Source organism: Artemia sp. Qi Xiang Cuo, chromosome 8 (genome assembly GCF_049724085.1).
Source record: "Artemia sp. Qi Xiang Cuo chromosome 8, ASM4972408v1, whole genome shotgun sequence".
In the NCBI taxonomy this organism is placed as follows: Eukaryota; Metazoa; Arthropoda; class Branchiopoda; order Anostraca; family Artemiidae; genus Artemia; species Artemia sp. Qi Xiang Cuo.
In genome coordinates, this window is record NC_142801.1 from 66,056,391 (window position 1) to 66,078,555 (window position 22,165).

Sequence of the window (22,165 nt, forward strand, 5' to 3'; positions counted from 1 at the left end):
ATGTAAAGTTAACTATTTAATAAATAGCTAGCGCTTGCTACCTACCAACTTCAGCCAAAGCACTTCAGTTTGAACAGAGCTATTTCTTACATCCATGGTCTTCATGCTTTTTTTCGAGTCATCGATTGGACGGCAAGCAGGATTTTGACAGACTATTTGATGGCTGTACCAGAATTATTATAATCGGCAGAGTTGAGCTCAAATAGACCCTAAAAGCGGTCAAAAAGCGCTACATAACAACTATCCTGCCATGTCTGGTTGAGACTACTGCCGAAGGTCTATTTTCATTCCTTATCCCTTGTCTCATGCCTTCAGATTGCGTTCAATGAAGCTCAAAGCAAATAAATTTCACCTGATTGGTTGAAAATGATCGCATTTCGTCACTTTCAACCAATCTGTGGCGTTTCCCATTGACAAACCTGCAAAAATTAATTACCAGAAGCTCTTTAAAACGCGGGGTAAGTTAAGCGACGAAGCATTCATTGCCTCCCGTTATAATTCTGAAAGAGGCTACTCGCATTAAACATTTTGATAATAGATAGTCTAAGTGAAGTAAAATTCTATTAATCTTATTTAAATATGAATTAACTACAATAGCTTTAGCTATCAGTATGGTGGTTATTCTCGGTTAGATTAAAAACTTTGTGACTTATTCTGGGAAGGATTTCGATACGTCTTCTGTGCTTGGTCACTGCACCATAATGTGATTTGCCAATATAAGTTTATTTAAAATCCTTTAGATATAAACAATTTAATCAGATTTTTTGTCTCAAAAATATTCGCCATGCAACCACTTGGCAATTTGTCCGCTGTAGGAATTCTGGCAAAAATTAAAATCTCGAAAGAGTCCCATATTGTTCATTAATATTTTTGTTAATAAGATAACAAAGAGTATACAAATTTATTCTTGTTCATTTGGGTTTTGAACCATGCTGACGGAATATGAATTTGTTACTGGATCGCGGTTCGGCCTAAAGTTATCAGTGGACATCACAAACGGCCTCAATATCATATTTCCCAGCTGCTTCAGCTGTCCTGAAATATAAATTATGATGATTATAATACGCATTAACATCTGTAACAAATGGACAATGAAAGGATTTTAGAAATATCGACACTTTCAAACAGCCTTTTTTTCCCTTTAGAAATAGATTAGTACCCATAGCGTCGTCAACAAGAATACATTTAAACAATTTTTAATGCTTTCTTTAGAACAAAATTTGGAGCAGTGGGTCCTGTATGGTTCAGGTCTTTTATCGGATTACCACACCCTTAGTCCCGAATAAGATCATGCACTAAATAATTTTTAGACTTTTCCTCTTGCGTGTTATTTTTTTCCTTTTTCTTTAGATAATATAACTAAATTTATTTTTCTCACTTTGTCCTTGTTTTGTTTTTTCGTTGATAAAGGCTCCCGGGTGCGGAGTTGAAATATTCGAATATTTTTTTATTAATAAATGTTTTGTTGTTGTTTTATTTTCATTTCATTGTCATTGCTTTATTTAAATTTAACCCTTCTCTCTTCTCCGTAAGATCATTTACTTTTTTTTCTTATGAAGCTATGCTGTTTCTATAGAGTTCTTGTGTTTTCCCTGATACCCGCTGGTGAGTATCTAATAGCTAAGACTAAGGACCTATCACGTAAGTGACGGCTCCACGAATTTTACAACAGCGCAATACATTACCAATTAAGTTCTGACAGAAGACGGCACATTTATTAACCAAAGACGACCAAGCCAAATGTCAATGTACATTCTGACTGGGATGTCGTATCAAAAGCAAAATTCTCTGTAAACTTTCTAAAAGAGCCCCACAGAAAAAGAAATAAGCGTGACTCCTATTAATGCCTACTTAAAAAGAATGCCAAAGGTACAGTTTTACCGGTAAAATACGAGGAAGCTTTCATTTATTTCAAAACACAGCCGGCTGGAAAAACGAACATTTCAACTTTGATCCAAAACGAAAACGATCCAAATAATTACCCAAATAAAAATGAATTTTTTTCTGTTTTGATATGAAATCCAACTCTCAAACTGAGATTTCACTATCAAAACATTACTTTCTGGCCTCAAACTAGCTTCTAATTAAATAAAATAAAAACCAAATCAACCTCTGAAAGTTGTCTCCCCAAACGCGAGACTGAATTTTCTAAGACACTAAATTAACTTAATTGATGCTGTCGTACAATCATTAGGATTGTGGTTTTGACGGTTGACTTAATGGTTAAAGGATTTTCATTCATTTTCTAAATCTAAGGTTTTCAATGACATAAAAGAGCCTTGTTGTTGCCTTTTACAATTTCGGTGCAGAACGCATACTATTTCAACTGATTATGCTAGCAGCTAAGGGACAAATCTAATACCCTTGGTTGCTAGGGGATTTGACCTCAAGAGGGACCTCTCAAGGTCAAGTAGTGGTCTACTACCCGACCTTCAGAGCCCCCTACTGAAAAACCAGACACTGGACTACGACAATTAAAAAAGAATGGCTCCCAATTAGTGACTTACCCAGCTTCTTGTACTAAGAGCTATCGCAAATCATGTGCCCCCACTTTACTCGGTATTTTAATTACCTTAACAAATATTTAATGTTTGATGCAGTTTTCAGGTATTTGCCTCTGAGTGTCTTTGAATATATCAACCATTTATATTTTAATATTCTGATATATTAATTATATTAATGACTCATTTTAATATATTTTTTTTTTATTAACAAATGGGTCACAAAAAAAAACATACAAATCTCCATATAATGCTAACAAAATAAAACTGCATATAATACCAACAATATCAAAATAGGTCCCGACGCATATTATCGTGTTTGGGATGACCCAATAAAAAGATCACTTCAACACTTATACACTAGTACACTACCTCGGGGAAATAATACTCTCTGACTCCTCCTCTCCTCCCCCACCCCTACAAAACAATTAATCAACATTAACAGGATAATGTATTTTTTTTTATTTTACAGGGAACTTAAAGGAATTAAAAACACAGATTATAATATTAATCATGCTTCCTTTCATGTAATGACCATCAACACACTCAACACACAAGAAAATTTTTCTCTTTTAACACTCACAAACATATACTCACTCCCAGATCAATCACCTTATCCGTGTCTACAATACTGGTTAAAACAAATACATCGCAAAGAAGCACGAAATTCCTCAAGAACCTTCTTACCTTTTAGTTCCGCCGGAAACCTGTTTCATACTTCAGGACCAATATACCTAATAGAAAATTTAGATCTGGTAGTAACTGGAACCGGTATTCTAACTAATTCAGAATTTCTAGTTTCATAACTATGGTTCCTTTCATTATAAATTTCCAAAAAACATGCTGGTAATAAATTAGAAAAAAATTTATACATAAACAAATTTACATAAAATTTAACCAAACCAAAGAATGGTAAAATTTTTAATTGATGATACCTCGATCTGACCGAATTTTGGGACAAATCATTGGTCAAAACTCTTACAGCTTTATTTTGTAACACACGGAGCAGATAAAAATGGTTAGTGAACGTCGACGACCAAACTGTAACACAGTACAGCAAATCTAGATAAATAAGAGAAAAATATAACATTCTAATGAAATTTTTAGGAAAAAATATTTTCAGCTTCCGCAGAGTTCCAACTTTTTTGGCTAATATAGTACTTATAAATGCAACATGATCTTTAAAACTTTGGCATTCATCGACAATTACACCAAGATACTTTACTGTACTTGTCCGTTTTATACTTCCATTTACTAACTCAATTTCTTCAATCCATGGATCGTGATTAGCAGATCTGTCATATAACAAGATCATTGTTTTCTTCTGATTAACAAGCAGTTTGTTCACACGAATCCACCTCTCGATTATCACTATTCTTTGTTTCATGCCATTTTTGAAATCCGCTTCTGTTTTTGCAGCCATTGTAAATTAAGTATCATCAGCAAAACTTGGAAGTATTGCTTGCACCGGGCTATCTGTGTACCTTGGAGTTGATGGTTGTTTGAGGCATCCATTCAAATAAATAATGTACGCAAGAAAGAATAGGGGACCCATCAAAGACCCCTGTGGCACACCATATTTTACTACCATCTCTTCTGACAGGACTGTGCCCAGCCTTACTCTTTGCATTCTTCCTTTAAGAAATGAAGCAGTGATTTTTAGAATTTGAAAATGAATCCCAGCATCTTCAAGCCTAGACAATAAAATCTTATGATCAACACAGTCAAAAGCCTTCATAATATCTAGAAAAATTGAATCTACCTTTAAACCTGAATCTTGGCAATCGTTAACAACTGTTGTCAAAAATAATAAAGCATGCTCTGTTGACGAATTTTTTCTAAAACCAAATTGACTAGAGTGAAAAAAAAACCACATCTTTTTTCAAAATAATCCATCAGTCGTCTATAAATCAATTTCTCAAAAATACGAGAAATCATTGGATGTAGAGATATCTGACGGTAGTTGTTCATATCTTCCTTATCACCTCCTTTATACAGAGGAATAACCAAAGCACTTTTCAAGCAATTAGGGTACACTCCAAATTCAAAACATTGATTAAAAAGGTAGAACAGATGACTAGATATAATTGGGTAAATTTTTTGAAATGTTTGAAAGGTTATTAAGTCCATTCCAGCTGTCGATTTTTTCATACTTTTTAAGATATCCTCAAGTTCATGCGATCTCACTGGTTGAAGGTTGTATCGCTTGCTTCAGGAAGAAAATTCTGGTATGTACCATCACCATTTATACATTCCACAGATGTCGATATTTTTGGCCCTACTTCTGAGAAGTGGGTACACAAGTTATTGGCTACACCACTATCCGACTCCCGCGGCAAATTACTAGGAGTTATCGGTTCACTTTTTGGGCTTATTACCGACTTAATCAGTTGCCAAGTTTTAGCTGGGCTTCCTTCATAATCTTTAAATTTCTGTGCAAAGTAATCAATTTTTGCCTTTCTTAAAAGACTTTTTAACTTTTTACTAAATTCTTAACATTGTTCTGTATCAGATGCTGAATCTTGAGTCACGCATCTTTTAAACATCACTTGCCTTTATTCCATACAGACTAGTAATTCTTTTGTAATCCAAGGTTTAATTGGCAACTTATATCTGTGTTTTGTCTTTTTAAACTCCAAACACTCTTGGAATAGTAATTTTATTTTTTCATAACATTTACCAAATTCGGTATCAATACTTTTACTATCCTGAAGAAACTCAAAATCTGCACTTTTAAGCTTCCGCTTAAACTTCAAAATCAAATTGACCTTGAAGTAGCACTTGCTCCTTTAATTTTTCTGTTGCTATTCATTTGGTGGGTTTTTTTTATCCTCGTTTTGTGTCTTCTTTTTCTGTGTCATGACACGCTCATGTTAGCTCCAACTTTTGTCGTGAATAAATATACACTATTCTATTATAAATCCCATAGACGAACTTAAAAATTTCTTGGAAATTAGAAAATATTTTGAGGCAATCAATTCACGGATTTATAAGCTGATAGGAGAGGCAAGATGGAGACATGGAGTTGGGGTATTGGTTTATTGCCCATTGATGTTACTGATTCTTTTTTCGAGAGTAGTTGCGTAATATTTCTTTATTTGTTATGTTCTTTTTCTTTCGATGTTAAGTTTTCTTTTCTTGAGAGCTATTAATACAAAATCGGTGTATTTGTTAACTAATTTTTGGGACCATACTACCTTTCATTTTCAAATTTAGACAAATAAGATAATAAAAACGGGTGTAATATCTCAAATAAGATAATGGACAAAAAAACAACAACCAAACTTTAAATAATAAAAAATGTGAATATTTTCAAATCCGGAAGCCTTTATCAAAAGTAAAAGAAAAGAAACTAGCCTAAACAAAACATGAAAAAAAAAACAGCACAAGCACTAGAAGAAAATGACGAAAAGAAACCACTAATTTAAGTAAAAATTTGAAAACCATGTCACACGTCTGCTTTTCTAAACATTTATGTCTCGATTAATCTTCTAAATGGCACTATTTAAGTAAAACTCCAAAGTCGCGTAAACAAGGGACAGGATCAAGATGTTTTCTATTGTGCGTATACGTCTGAATCTATTTTCGGAATGAAACCTTAGTAAAGAAACAGGTTATTCATTTTCAAAAATCTTACTTATGGCCAATGTTTGAATTTAAAAGTTTAAGATAGCGCGTAAATGGGCAGAAGTCGAAGAAACTTACGTATTATAAATTGAATGGATACACATTTATATTGTTTTGATGAGTTTGATAAGTTGATAGTTTTAAATAATGGTTAATGACGATTAGTTCGTTCTATCCATTTAATTTTGCAGTATTTATTCAGTATTATATACATCATTGTTTTTAAACTTTTTTTGATGTTTTTGTCCCGTTTTTGTTTCTTGGCTCCGCAGTTTGAATTCGGCCTTTCGGGGATAGTGATACCGAATTTTGAAATAAATAACTTATCTTAAATTTTTGAAATCTGAATCATAAAACGATTTCTAGTCTGCATAATTGAGCAAAACATTGAGCAAACAAAAGTATAAGCGAAGCGTGTCGGTCCTATTTAACAATGAAATCACTATTATTTGAAATAAGCAAAAAGTACAGTTACAGGCCAATATTTCTTATTTTTCCAACAGAAAAAATCCTCCCCCCTCTTCCAAAAAAATCGTCCAGTTAGAATACTCAACGATTCACAAGGAGAACCTGGAAAGCAAAGAAAGAAATATTCTCTTAAATTTGACTTGATTAACTTAAACGTTCTCAGTGAAAAAAACTTCTACTTCTACTACTAACAACTCACCTCAGCAGCAAGCCACCTGAGGCCAACACAGCTAAGCACGCTCCCCCTCCATCATAATCTAATCAAAGTCTCCCTCTTTAAAACCTCAAAGGAAGTTCCAATTTGCCTTAAATCTTTTTTTACAACATTCTCCCACCCCAACTGTGGACGATTTCCTTTCCGATAGCTCTAGACGGTTGACCGAAAAGGATGATCTTGGGCAATCTGTCATCCGCAGAACGTACCTTAGCCATCTCAACCTTTTTCTCATTATAGCCCAATGTGGGATTAAGTGGGATTGAACGAAACTTTTCTACAGCATACTGCTTGAAATACGGTCAGTCAGCCGGGTGCCCCAAACAATCCGTAGGCAATTTCTCTGGAAACATCCAGCAAATGTTCGTCCGTTTTCTGGAGTGCCCATGCTTCAGAATCATATTTGGCCACTGTCATCACTGTAGCTTCTAATATTCTAGTCTTGGTTTGCAAACTTATCTTCCTATTCTTCCAAACTTTGGTCAACTTTGAAAAACACCCTGAGCCTTCGCTATTCTAAAACACCTTTACTGCTTCCACCCTCTTTAGTAATAATTAAATAAAAAAAACAAGTTTTTTTAACTGAAAGTAAGGAACGACGTTAAAACTTAAAACGAACAGAAATTATTCCGTATATGAAGGGGCTGTACCCTCCTCAACGCCTCGCTCTTTACGCTAAAGTTTTTTATTGTTTAAAAAAATAGAGTTGTGAGAAAGGGTTAAACTTAAGCGTAGAGAGTGAGGCGTTGTGGAGGAGACAGCCCCTTTCATAAACAGAATAATTTCTGTTCGTTTTAAGTTTTAACGTCGTTCCTTACTTTCAGTTAAAAAAACTTGTTTTTTTTATTTAATTTTTGAACGTTTTTGAATTAATGCAGGTTTTGATTTTGGCTCACCGTACGTGAATAATTAAAACAAAATTTGCATATTATATTTGGTTAAATGGCTTTATCGAAACTTTTTTAATTTTATTTACGAACGTTTTTATTTGTAATAAATATAATTAAATTATAATTAAATTAATTAAAGAACTTATATATTCATAAATTTTTAAAAATTATATTATTGGGTTCGCCCCCTATTCAATCCCCTGCTCTTTAAAATATAGTTCGAATTTTTTTTTCCAGTTCTTTAAAAATGACCTCTTAATCACAATCAGTTGATCAGTTGAAAGACTTGTTTTTTTTTATTTAATTCCTGATCTTTCTCTTTAATAATGCTGGGAAATCCGGCGCCCCCTTCCTAGCCCTGTCCCGTCCCCCATGACAACGTCCTTCATGGACATCTCCGTCCCTCTAGCCCCCCCCCCGCTCCGTCCCCCACCTACCAGAAAAAATCTCCTCTGAAAAAGTCTGTATACTTCCCAATAACCAATACTATATGTTAACATTGAGTAAAGTTCATAACTTTCAGCCCTCCCCCTGGGGACTTTGGGGGATCAAGTCATCCTAAAAGACATTTTTATCATATTTTCGACCATGCTGAACAAAATGGCTATCTCAAAATTTTGATCGTGTGACTTTGGGAAAAAAATGAGCGAGGGAGGGGGCCTAGTTGCCCTCATTTTTTTTTGTTGATTTAAAATGGGCAATATAATTTTTATTTTCCTTTCAAATTAGCCCTCCAATTATTTTATAGTGCCACTGGGTCTATGCTATAACACATGGTAAAAAAACACAAAAAAACAAACAAACAAACAAACAAATAAACACGCAACCGTGATATTTCTTATGGCAAAAAATGGAAAATTCCACATTTTTGTAGATAGGAGCTTGAAACCTCTACAGTAGGGTTCTCTGATACGCTGAATATGATGGTGTGATTTTCATTAAGGTTCTATAACTGTTAGGGGGTCTTTCCCCCTTTTTTCGAAAATCAGCCAAATTTTCTCAGGCACGTAACTTTTGATGGGTAGGATTAAACTTAATGAAACTTATATATTTGAAATCAGGATTAAAATCTGATTATTTTGATGTATCTATTGGTATCAAAATCCCGTTTTTTAGAGTTTAGGTTAACATTGAGCCGGGTCGCTCCTTACTTACAGTTCGTTACCACGAACTGTTTGATACTACCAAGGTAAGTGAGGGCTGTTCACTTGATCGATCATTTCGTTACCCAACGTGACCTTTTCATCTTCACTTATTTCTAGTCTTAATAGAATTCAGTTCAATTAAAATCTAACTTGAATTCTTTCTTTAGCTTAATCAAAACTGATCTTTTTTATTTAATAAAAAACAACATAATCACCCATCACTTCTTCCATTTTTTTGTCTGTTTCTGCGATTTTCTCTTGCAATTCTTTATACATGGAAATGGCTTCTCGATTTAACGGCTCCATCTGCAAAACCAATCTCAAATATTCAGAGGCATTTTCAAAGGATGAGCTGATGTTTTCGGCAGCCATAACATAATGCTCGTCTTAACCTTGGCTTCATATAAATTGGATTAAAGCTAATAGCATGTGTACAATCCTCTATTGCAGACTTTCTATAACTCTAAAAGTAATTTTCAAAACCTTAAATAAATATTTCAAAAAAATACGGTAGAAATAAATAAATACATAGAAATTGGTTCCAGGAACTTGATTGCCAATTCTGGACCTTCATTTCCCCAAGGATTCAGTGATAATTTTGGCCCTTAAAGCTATTTCTTTTTTTTGCTAACAGAAGTTTTATTACTCACGGGATGACAAACCTTTTGAGGACAAAATAAATAAATTATTTTGAGTGGATAAAACTGGATATTTGTCTAAAACATGCACCAAGTTTTAGAATGCACAATACTAGAATACCTAAAAGATTTGTCTTCTGACTTTACACTCTCCAAATACTTTATCCCCACCCCTCCTAATGTGCAAATATATAGCCCAAATTGTATATTTTCCAGTTATTCTGTCAGTTCTCTTTGTCTCGTCTCACGCTAAGCTGAAGGAAACTAAGGGGAAAAAATGGTTCTATAATGCGTCAATGAATGAACTACTTGAGCGGTAGGGGGTTTATCATACAAGTACCGCCCATTGTCACTCTAAAATTTTCTGTGGTTTAAATAGTACCATAAGGGATATTCTTACTACATAATATGCAGAATAATTGTACCTAACACATTAGGTATGGAGACTCGCTTTACTTTACCCCATCCCCCCTAATGCGAGAGCATGCGAGAGGAATCATAGATCGTGTAGGCACATTGACTGTATAGCCTATAGAGACTGTATAGCCTATAATGTGGTTATCAGTAAAGAGTGCCTATAATGTGGTTATCACATATTGTATATAACGTACATATAGAATCAAGGAAATGCGCATTGGTGTGAAGCTTAATTGTCCATAAATGGTAGATGAGCATCCAGGAGTATAAAGAAGAAATTGTACATCATAGTGAGTTGATGGCAATCAATTACGTAGGAGCATATTCCGTCGTGGAGGAGAGTGTATGACTCAATTATCCATAAATCCTAGACGAGCGTAAGGGAGAAATCATAAGGGGTTTATAGAGTGTAACTGAAGAGGATCCAGGAAGTGGGCAGAAGAGTGTATAGCTTGATTGTCTACAAATAATAAGGGAGAAATCCCAGATCACAGAGGAGTTCTGATTGCACATAATGCACATTTAATTTCCTCTAATTTAAAGTGGGATATCCACGTGAAAGATATTGTCCGTAGAGCTAATGCGTCCATGTCTCTCCTTAAGCTCTTGAATAAATTTAACATCCCCCCATCCCATTCTTTAAGGATTTATACCTCCTTTTTCCGCCCGCATCTTGAATATGCTTGTCCAGTTTGGCATCCTGGCATCTCCCGTGATGAATCAGAAAAAACTGAATCTATTCAAAAAAGACCCCTAAGAATAATTTTTAAAGAAGCTATGGTAGCATATTCACTCCTAAAAATGGCCAAGCTGGAAACTCTTGAGCACAGGAGAGGAACGCTGTGCCTCCGTTTTGCAAAAAATGCAATAATAAACCCTGGCACGGAAAACATTTTCCCCAAAAGACACTCCCCATCCAGACACCGCCTGCCACGTACTGTTTCTGAACTCATCCCTATCTTGTCCCCCATCCGTTGTTTAGCCTCCAGATATGAAAAAACCTTTGTCCCCTTCATTACTTATCAAATAAACCATGTTTTTTTTTTTTTTTTGTTTTTTTTTTTTGTTTTTTTTTTGTTCTTATGATACTCATGCTTGTGTCCGTTTGGTTCTTCCGATTCCTCCCCTTTTTATATAATCTCTTTTAAACCTTTTTAACACTATTTTTATTTCAATTTTTTTTTTTTGGTTTTGTTTTAATTTGTGCCTTTTTAACTTTCTTAAATTTTATACTTTTTGTTTTTGACTAATGAAGGACTATGCCTTTCTGATATTATTGTTTTTTTGGCATTGTTTAGCCAGTTTTTTAGTTGTTGTGCTATTTCTATGTCTTTTTTTTATTATATGACTCCGAAATGCGAATTCGGCCCTTCGGGGCTTGTGATAGTCATTTTTTAAAATAAACATCTTATCTTATAATGAGAGAGAAACATCAAGTATATAGATCAAGTGTACGGCTTGCTTAATTATAAATCAGAGAGGAGCAGCCAGGAGCAGAGTGGCAACATCATAGATATAAGAGAGCATCGATTGCATTGAATAACTAGGAGCATCTAGAACATGCAGAAGGGTGTAAAACCTTTATTGTCTATAGGAAAACTGCCTCCAAATCAGCTTTGGCTGCTCTTCACTAGTATCATTTCCAAAAAGCTATCTTCTCTTTTTCAGTTTTCTAATCCGATCCATTTGGGAAATGGTAGTAAAAAGTGACATTTTTTTATACCATACGGTACTATCAGTACCAACTTACAAAAGTTGGCAGCAACTAATTATTAGCTTTCTATTAGCTATAGTTCATGTGAACTCTTATTTGTCAGTACAAAGTAATCTGTACAGCACCATAACGACCCAAAATGGGGGGGGGGGGATGAACTCCCCTGACATCTGTTAAGTTATATTGGTTGTTCATTTCGACCTCAACCAGGTAGTAAACACATAATTCATTCAGAGACAGTCCAAGTGGTATAATCCTGTTCATGGATAGACTCACATTTTCAAACTTCTTCGTTAAAAATGGTATTTTTGGCACTACTCAGTTTCAGTTGTAGATCCAAATGAAGATCAGCCCAGTCGTTTAAATAAATCAGTTTAAAGGGACTGACTGAAAGCACATTACTTTGCTTAAACATCTGTTACTGGAGCATGGCTTTGTCCTGTTCTTTTTATGCAGCTGATTTAATTTAATTGCAAGAAAGTACCAATTGTCTAGCCTCTGCAGTTCTTATGGAAAGTATAGAAGTGAGAGTATAGGAGCTGAAGTGAAATATTATGTTCTATGTCAGATAGAATCACCTGAAGTTGTTCTTTCGAGCCTTTGTTTCTTTGAGTAATGATTTTGCTTGCGAGTAACAAGTACTGGTAAGGCTGACAGAATGTAGGCAGTAATTTGAATTTTAAGTTAGACAAAAAACTAAAAGTGCATAAAATGTGCAATTGTTTCATGACCCCTTTGCTCAAATATTTTCCGAGAATGTCCTTGGTAAGAAAATCAAATTTTCTTACCAAGGATATATATATATATATATATATATATATATATATATATATATATGTATATTTAATGCTTAACCATTATACTTACAGAGCTGATATACATCAATGAAATCAGTTATCTTTTATATAATTTTTTTATGAGAAGAATTGTTTGAATTTTCGATCCGTAACTTCATTGTTGTGATGGACACTAAAAAAAAAACACTAAAAGGATAACGAGAACAGACTAAGTCCTGATTTATTCCAAAAACAACCCAAAGGCACTAAGCAGGCCCTAGGCCTCACTCTGCCCATTAAATTCTTGTTTAGCCGACAGATACATATATGACATCTTGTTTGTTATACAATTAAACAAAACTCATCAAAATATATTATTAAAAACAAAAAGCTATTCTCTTCGCCTGCAATCTCTCTTCCTCAACTCTCCCAACACAAACAATTTACATAAAAGTAAGCATGTCGCACATTGTTGAACCAGAAACATGCAAGAATGTATTGTGTATGGTCTGAGAATCAAAGGTGGTCAATTGGCCCTAATCTGCTTCCAAGTTTGCAGCAGAAAGGTAGAAATGTTGCACCTTCTTTGAACTGAAATCAGAGAAAAATTTGCAACCTCATGACTTGAGAGCCAAAGTAGGCTAATATTCTTGCTCAATCCTAAAAATATCCTTTGGATGTCTTCAGGATCTTACTGGGTGAGATTTGCATCTTTTCTACTTAAGGATAACTCTGAACACCAGCAGGGAGAGGGGGAGGCAGTTGTCACCTCTTGCCAGACTCATGTTTTTGTTTTTGGTTTACCCCACCCAAAACATATAAAGTGCAAAATGTGCAATGCCCAAAAGCAATAACAGTTCTAGAAAAAAATGCCTAAAATATGAAGTTTACCCCCCCCCCTTTCCATTAAAATTTTGTGCACGCTTGATATCCCCCTCCCCCTGTCTTAGAAAAGTCTTGGCAAAAATCATTGTGTGGCCTACTAATAGATTTTTCACATACCTTGAAAAAGATGGCATTTGAATTGTGTTGCTTTTGAAAAACACATTAAATAAATATACTTACATAGTGGAGCTTCAGTTTGGCGGTGGCTCTATTTGCATAGAGTATAGAAACATCTGGTTTGAAAAAGAGTGGACATGTCTTCAAAGCTTGTGCATAAGAATTGCATGCAGCCTGATAGTCACCAGATTTAAAAAATGTCTTAGCAACAGCTTTCAGTTCTAAAGCTTCTCGGTGTTTGTTCTAAAAAGACAAAACAGCTAGGTAATTAAATTGTTTATCATTTTTTTTTTTCACAGAAAGAAGGAGATTTTCCCTAATTGATAATGAAAAATAACCCTTTACACCAAAAAACCTTTTGATCATTCTACAAACAACACTTTTCAAGAATAAAACGAGATATGACTCCACTTAACGTAAAAAGACGTAAAGGATATGAAACTGGACTTTACGGTCCCTACTTGTGTTACCCATATCTGTTTCTTGGTACCCATATCCACATCCATTCTATGCTTGCACACATTCTTCCTGTTTACCTTCCCTGGATCTCTCCAGGTGCTCACTTAGAGCTGGATCAACAAAAGCCAAGCTTAGAGAGTCAGACCACTGACAGTCGATCCAAACCAAATAATCTGCAACATCAGGACGCCAACTCTCATCCCTAAGGACATAGGATTGCAAGTATAGAATGCTAGCGACTCCTCTTAAGGTTTGACCTTAATCTTCCTACAATCCTTGCAATAGCTATGTAAGCAATTTTTAGGAGGGAACACAAATCTTTTTTTCAGGGCAAGGAGGTGGGCATGGGAAACTATTATTCTGCCTATAATAAAGCGTATAAAAAGATGCTTTTCAAGGTTACAGAAAAAGGACCACTTTTTTCTAGTTTTTAAAAGAAGATTTTGTTTACTATGAAACAATCTATTATAAACAATAAGTAGAACAACAGGGAAAATTTTATACAAGACAGTGAAACGTAATTTACAATGAATATTTCGACCCTATATCCATGGACCGTCCTCAGCAAAACAAAAGAAGAAAAAGAACAAAAAGAACTTTTTTCTTAGCCTAATCGCAATATACAGCCAAAACTAACTCCCAGGGTAGATTATTGGCACAGAAGATTTAATAAACTTTAAAAAACTTTTTAAAGTACTGGTATCATTTAAAAAAAAAGTGTTTTCTATTGATTAGAAGCAATCTAAGGTGCCATTCCCAAAGAAAATTATAATTCAATATTTGTCATTCTAGCATTCTAAAAGATCAACTAACAAAAATTGGTAATCCTTTTTTGTATTATAGGCGCAGAAAAAAATAAAATTTTCTATATTTTGTTTATTTTGAGCGTGTAAGATTTGAAACTAAAACCCATTGTAGGGTTCATTGCATTCTGTTCATTCAGAGATTACTCTGCAACTGGATATTGCAGTCTGGAATGTAATTTAAATTCCATTTATAACCCCTCCATAACGTCTCAGAATAAAATAGAGTTGGCTAATGGTAAAATATTCAATTGGAAAGTAGAGTAATTATAAAAGAGGAAAAAATTTATAAAGATATCACTACAAATATTAGAGCATGGTCATTGTGAAAATGAAATCATCTGTAAAGATGAAAAATATAAGAAAAGACCAATGTTTTATTCAATTATCCAAAATTAAATATATGAAGCAAATGTATCATAAGAAATAGAAGATAATACTTAAATCGAAAAAAACATTTAAAATTTGAAATTCACATAAAGCAATACCATCTATTCAATGTGTAAGACAGCAAAATCATCTTTTTAATATATTTTTTTTTTAAATAATACAACGCTTATTTATAAATTTCCTTTAAATCTTGTAAAAATATATAAAATATTCCATATCACAAAACCAGACATTAGTAATTTTAAATAAAATTGACCATAGGCTACTAGTAAAATGGAAACTAAGCTATTCTTAGAAATAATTAAACCTACCGAAAATTACGGACGAATTCAACTGGAATGTAAGAAACAATATTAAAAAAAGGTTTACAAGAGGTTAAAAACGAAGGAAATGCTACATCTCAATCATATTCTAGATTTGTTTTTATAAAGGACCAAATTTTCCAAGAATATGTGGGTTAAAACAGTTTATAAAGTGTTTATTTCTTAGTATTGTATATATTCCCACATGAGTGCCATTTTTTTGTGGCAACAATTATTTAAGGCAAATCTCTATGTTTGATTTTGAATTTACAAGGAATGTCAAATAGAAATAAAGGTATCATTCTTGTCAATGGGCCCTTCTAAAGGAAACAAAACTTCCATCGTAAATCATGTTTATGTTTTATTTTCAAATTATGAAACATTTTCTGCATATCTTATTCAGCAATTTATTAATCTGTATATCTTATAAAGAATCATATTCTGTGCAATATTTTTTGTACGTAATCGAAACTCCGTCTTCCCTGGTCTCAAAGAAGAGAGCTGCAAAACTTTTTTAGTGTCAGAGCAGTATCATTGGGGAATGGGTTGACAGAAAAGACAGTCCAGACAGCCAATTTAGACTAATTCAAAGCTGGGGTTGACAAAGACTGGGCCAACGTTGACTGGAAGCTCAATTGGGATTTGAATGTCAACTAAAGTTGTCACACAATCTCCAGCAACAAATCTACAGGAGGTCATCACCACCTTATTTTGCAGGCAATTGCGATTTAAGGTGACGTAAGGTCTTGAAATATTTGCATATTGAAAAATTCTGGGAAAACTAACAGATAATTTCACTAGTAATTAATTTGAATGAAAAAAATTAGGCTCCGACCCATGTCAAAGGTGATTATTTTGAATAACTGAATATACAACAAGAAAAGAAAATAATAATATAAATCTTTGAAACAGGCATTTTCAAAATATTGTCACTGAGTAAATGAATGTTGTTTAATATTGTATGCCTATAAAAAGAAATATAGGAGCATAAGGAAAATTAACATGGGATAATCATATCATTTAAAACAAAATATGGTAGAAAAAGATGCATTAAAGAGGGAAAAACTCAAAAATTTTAAACTAAATTTATGGTTCCAGTTTTATGTAAATTAATTAAAAAAAACTTTGCACAAAATATTTTTTTTTTTAAGTAAAGAATTCAATTAAACCAAAATGGACAAAAATAGAATCAATAATCTACCAAGCAAACAACTACCACAGATCAGAATCAATAAATAAATGAAACGCAAAACGAACAGAAATTAAAATAAGTAACAGAGTCAAACTTAAAACGAGCACAAATTAATATGAGTAGGGTTCAAAACCCCTATGCTTTCTAAAAGCCAGAATATATAATTTGTACTTTACTGAAAAAAAAAATTCAAATGAATGTGCATTGTCAGTTTGATATAAATATGATGATATTTATTCCTTAAAATCTTGATTAATTTTTATTTCTTAAAGTTATAAAAGTGAAAACATTTAAAATAATTTTATCAATAAAGTATATTTTATATACTGGCTTTTAGAAAGCATAGGGGTTTTGAACCCAACTCATATTAATTTCTGCTTGTTTTGAGTTTGACTCTGTTATTTATTTTAATTTCTGTTTGTTTTGGGCTTCATTTATTTATTGATTCTGATTTGTGGTAGTTGAATTGGTAATCAGACGCCCTAGTCCTCTTTTTAAGAGTCAAAGTGATCGGAGGGTAGCTACCCCCCCCCCATATATACGTCTTATTGTCCCAAATGCATCTAATAGAAATTTTGAGATAACCATTCTATTCAAAACAGTCTAAATATCATATAACAAAGATTTTGGGATTTTAACAAACCCTAGAGATTAGGGGCAAGGGTTGTAAATTATGTCAGACACCTAACTAGTGTATTTCCCTCCTCCTTCTCTCCTCACCATTGCTACTCTGGTGCCCCCCCCCCCTGCACTACTTTTTGCAGGTGTCCATGCTTCATTGAGTGTTTCAACTGTAGTCTAGGATCTTTTTATGGTCTAGGAAAGTTGTTAAGTAAGTGAAAGAAATTTTACAGAGTAGATATTCTGCTCAAATTAGGGCATTATAAATTTTCTTAAATAAATAGGCCTATCTCCACAGCTTTAAATGCTTGAGCAATTTTTAACCCTATATGAAGGCTAATCCTAAGATAAAAATAATCGAATTAAAAAAAGTGGTAGAATTTGATGTGCCATTCAAAACTTTTCCTAAATATAATTTTTTTGCCGTAAAAATTGCAGCCTCTCCTGTCTGTCCGTCTTAATGAAACAAAAATTAAGCTATAAATTATATTCAAATTTGGGGAGTAGTTGATTAAAACAGAAGAAACCCCAAAACATGATTCATAAAAATTGTATATGATAGCCAAAATTAAAAATTTGGTTTTTATTTTAAGATTGTTTTCTTGTAAAGTTTTATATAATTTTCAGACTACTTTTTTTTTTCACAAACGGTAGGTCTTTATTTTTTACTCTTGTACCTGATATCTGTGTTTTAAGATTAATCAAACAATTCATGGTAATACACTGTAAGTAACTCGACCCAACAGTAACCAAAACTCTAAAAAAGAGCAACTACAAAACAAAAAAAGAGCTGTTTTTGTTTTTTATATTCTTTTTTTTTTACTAGGTGATGTGTCTCTTCTGAAATATCTCTTCTCACGAGATCTAACTATCGCTTTTATTCTGTACGAAGAAATGTAAATTTTATCAAGCTGTTACTTTCCAAAACCTGTTAAAACTAAAAGCTCATTGAGTTTTAATGTCACTGTGTGAAAATTTACTCTTAAGTTGTTGTTTTCCTTTGTCCTCGTCGACAAGTTTTACTCACTCTACTTCTTTTCAACTGAAAGTGAATACTTTTTTCCAAATCTTGTACATGTAGCCAAATTCTCTCAACTGTTTATTCTTCAGTTGAAAGAATCTTAATAAGGCTGGCAGCTATCAAGGTGTTACGCTTTCGTCAATTAACGTTTATTTTTGCTTTAGGAGATGGCAAAAGCAAATGATTATTACCAAAGAGTCAAAGATGACACCTGCATTTGTCGGAAACTTTTCAGCTTGTCGAGTGTAATCAAGCATAGCCTAAAGGCTGCCAGAACATCAAAATCACAGAAAATTCTGCAATAGCCAATAGTGTTTGGACCTCAAAAAGGAGCCCATTTTACAAAATTGGAAGCTTGGAGCAGGAAAAAAATTAAAATTATCAGTGTTTAAGCCCACCTAGTCTCCCCTTGTGAACATGTAGGAATTACCAGGTTAAAGTAGAACTACATAAGTTCTAAGAATAACTATGTGTGTGTTCTTTTGCGTTGTTGTTTTGATGAATTAATTGAAATCAAGTATTATGATTAGTCTTTTTTTGTATTTTTATTATTTTAATATACTGTATATATTTTTTTTATGATTAATTATGATTTTATCAAAATATGATTTACAAATTTGCTTATTTAGGTGAAGCTGACAACTCAGGAAATAATCAGTATTTAATCTATTGTGCCAATTCATGAAAATTTAAAAGAAGGAGGCAAATATATTGTTTGTTTCAATCTAGGGGGTAATTTTGTGTGTATTTTTCAATAATAATATCTAACAAAATTTCTAAATTTAAGGGATGATCTTCCCAATTGGTGCCACTGTATTGAATTAACTTTAAAAGACAAAGATTTTCTGAGGAAAGTAAAGAGCGAAGTTGAAACTTAAACCGAGCAAAAATTATTACTTCGCAGCCTATCTAATATATATCGATAAAACTAGCGTAAGTAAACCAACTGGTGATTTTTCGCTGTTTGTAAGACTATAGAAAAATAACACTTTACTGAAAACACAAAACAGTATAGGAGTTTTGGTACAGTAAAAGTGAACCATTTAAGGACAATTTTAACAGTATAAAAATAAAGCATTTTTAGATTGTTGTTTTATTTATTTTGTTGTTTAATTTGGCATCATTTCTACACAATGAGCTAAGTTCAATGATTGACTGTCGTTTTGGATCTGAAAAAGGACATTTCGTGACTATTTTATAGACAAGTTCAAAGTTAAGGAATCTTCTCAGTATTAGGACTACAAACTCGTTTCAGAATTTGTATCACAACTTAAAATCTTCTGTTTTATAGAGAGAAATAGCTGGATTTCCAGAGTTCATATTACGGTTGATATGTTCTTCATTTCGAGTTATACTAGGTGAGACCAAGATGCTACCTGATAAATCAATCCATTATTATATATACTGTGTAATGACTTTAAATTTATTATTTTTATGCCTCAGTTTTTAAGATAATTTTAATTGTATACTGAAAGTTACTGATATCAAAGCTCCTGTAGGACTATGAAAAGCATTATCGATTAGTTTTCTGTTGTGAGGCTATGTACTTATTTTTTACTCCTAAGTCAATATTCTTGTTTTTTTACTTGGCTTGTGTTTTCAGAAAAGTGCTAGTTTTCTGTAATCCTACAAACATAGGGAAATATCACCAGTTGATTTTTTTGCATTAGTTTTATCAATATATGTTAGATAAGTTGTGAAGTAATAATTTTTGTTCGTTTTAAGATTCAACTTCGCTCTGTACTTCACTCAGGAAATCTTTGTTTTTTTAAATTAATCTTTGCTCGTTTCTGATTAAAATTTAATTTAAAAACAACACTGCTATGACCTTTTCTATTTATACGGAATAATTTCTGTTTGTTTTAAGTTTTAATGTTGGTTCTTGGTTGCAGTTAATAATTTTTTTTCTATAATTTCTAATCACCTCCAATCTAGGGGAGATAAGACATCTCAACCCTTATTAAAGAGCTGAACTAAGGAGCCGTACAAGAATTGAAGGAAAAAGTAAGTTTAGAGTGGAAAAAAAAAATTAAAACAATGTGTCGTTTCTTTTTGTAAAAAAAAAAATTAAAAAAGAAGAAATTTATATTTAATTCTTTGTCTTAAAAAAATTAATTTAGTCACATTTAAGAAAGTAGTTCCAGGTGAGTAGCTTCGAAACAAAAGGTTAACTGAACGGACAGGTTTGTATATCAACATACTTGCTTGCGGAAAATTTTGCCACCTCAACAGAAATGTGCCTTTAGGCTTACGGATTTATTTGACCTGTCCCTAAATTAAAAGACACTCGTTACTCAAAAATGAATGGAAATTTAAAAAAAGATAGTTTCTTGTGTATGTACGATAAATGGTATTACAAACAAAGTTTGTTTTCATTTCAAAATTTTGGGAAGAAATACCTGAATTCTCCTACAGAACTGTTTTCATTTGTCTTTCTTCCTCTTTGAATGCATAATCTGACGTATGGAGAGAATATTGCGGTGGAATTATCAAGTAAATAATTTGAATAAGTAAGTATAGCAATAAGTAATCATTCTTTTAATATACAACTTTGAGTGGTTCCAGAACCACATGCCTACACTTCTCCAACCACTTATTAGCAAGAGGTTGGGGTCAAGGGCGTAATTTGCTACGAGGCAGAGGGTACAACTTCCCCTCTCAGACGTCTGTTTTCACTCAGACCCCAGTTAGTTCCACCCTTACTCCTCCCAGCTGAAATTTAGTTTCTCCAAAAATATTGTCAAAACTAATATAAGCCTGCATAATTGAAGCATCCACTGAAACAGGTCAGTTTTCTTTAGTACACCTTTACCTTTTTTATTGCTATACGGCTCGTTTTTCAGCATTCTCTGTCATTTTCACTTGATTTAGGAAAATTGGCTCCACTTTTGACCCCCCCCCACAGGATGTTAACAAAATTACGCCATTCGTTGGGGTATCGATTTAGAGATTTACTCAGAATGTTGTTGCAAACCATGAACTGGATGACCTCTATTCCCTTTTGAATCAAAACGCTTGACCAAATACCTTCCTTGGATATGCTTTAAAAAATGAGTGCATAACATTTACAAAAACAGTGGAATTATCTGAAAATGATCGTATATAAGTGATGAAACCATAATTGAAAAAAAGACACCCAATAAAGGAATCGAACGCAAGACACTATTTAGAAGTCGAATGCTATACCCACAGGTCCACGCCTCTAACAATCAGATTTGATATATTAATAATTGTACCTTAATTGAGTAGCTTATTCAGGGGGCTTGAAGGAGGAACATACGAGAGGTGTTCTTGCAAACCTCCAGTTACGGGTTTTGGATCATTATTATTATAATGAGGATTTCTTTTTATGCTTCCAAGCTTTCCTACCTAAGAAGCGACATCACAAGTATTGTTTTTAGTGCTATATCACACTTACGTATGGTAGAATTGATAAACATTACGTAAATATGAGCAATAGCTTTCAAATGAGCCATTAAACGTCACTCTTAAAAAGTACTGGTAGCCCACTAGCCCCAGCTGTTCCACTTGAGGCATGACACCAAAGGTGCCCTTTTTAGTGCCATTTGGAACTTGCTGATAGTTCAATTTATATGAAGGATGTAGACATGAGCAATATCTTTTATATGAGCTATTAAAAATCTGTCTAGATACCTGCAATACCAATACACCCAATATCAATACGCCAATACCGATACGCCTGATATCAATATGTCTAATACCAATACAGTGTGCAGCCCTTTCCCCAGGGACTAAGGAGGGTCATTTCATCACCAAAACCAAAGATACATATGAAGCATATTGAATAAAATGGCTATCTAAAAATTGTTATTGGGTGACTTTGGGGGAAAGGGGGCTAGATGCCCTCCAAACTTTTTGGTCACTTAAAAAGGTCACTAACAAACTTAATTTCCGTTCGAATTAGCTATTGCGGTACCCGTCTCTCTATGATGTTCTGGTCACCCCTAACCTTACTAGAAAAAAA

The 22,165-nt window shown here is 33.4% G+C and overlaps 1 protein-coding gene and 1 pseudogene across 5 annotated transcripts in view; one reads left to right on the top strand and one right to left on the bottom strand.

Annotated features, from left to right (window-relative positions):
• LOC148949713 (uncharacterized) overlaps positions 1-22,165 on the top strand; it is a 224,285-nt gene that overhangs the window by 28,720 nt on the left and 173,400 nt on the right. The window lies entirely within an intron of this gene.
• LOC148949715 (tetratricopeptide repeat protein 1-like) lies at positions 642-18,437 on the bottom strand (annotated as a pseudogene). The gene is made up of 4 exons (XR_016142144.1): positions 18,372-18,437; positions 13,456-13,635; positions 9,061-9,308; positions 642-1,035 (listed from the first exon to the last, which is right to left on the bottom strand). The product of XR_016142144.1 is annotated as a tetratricopeptide repeat protein 1-like (transcript).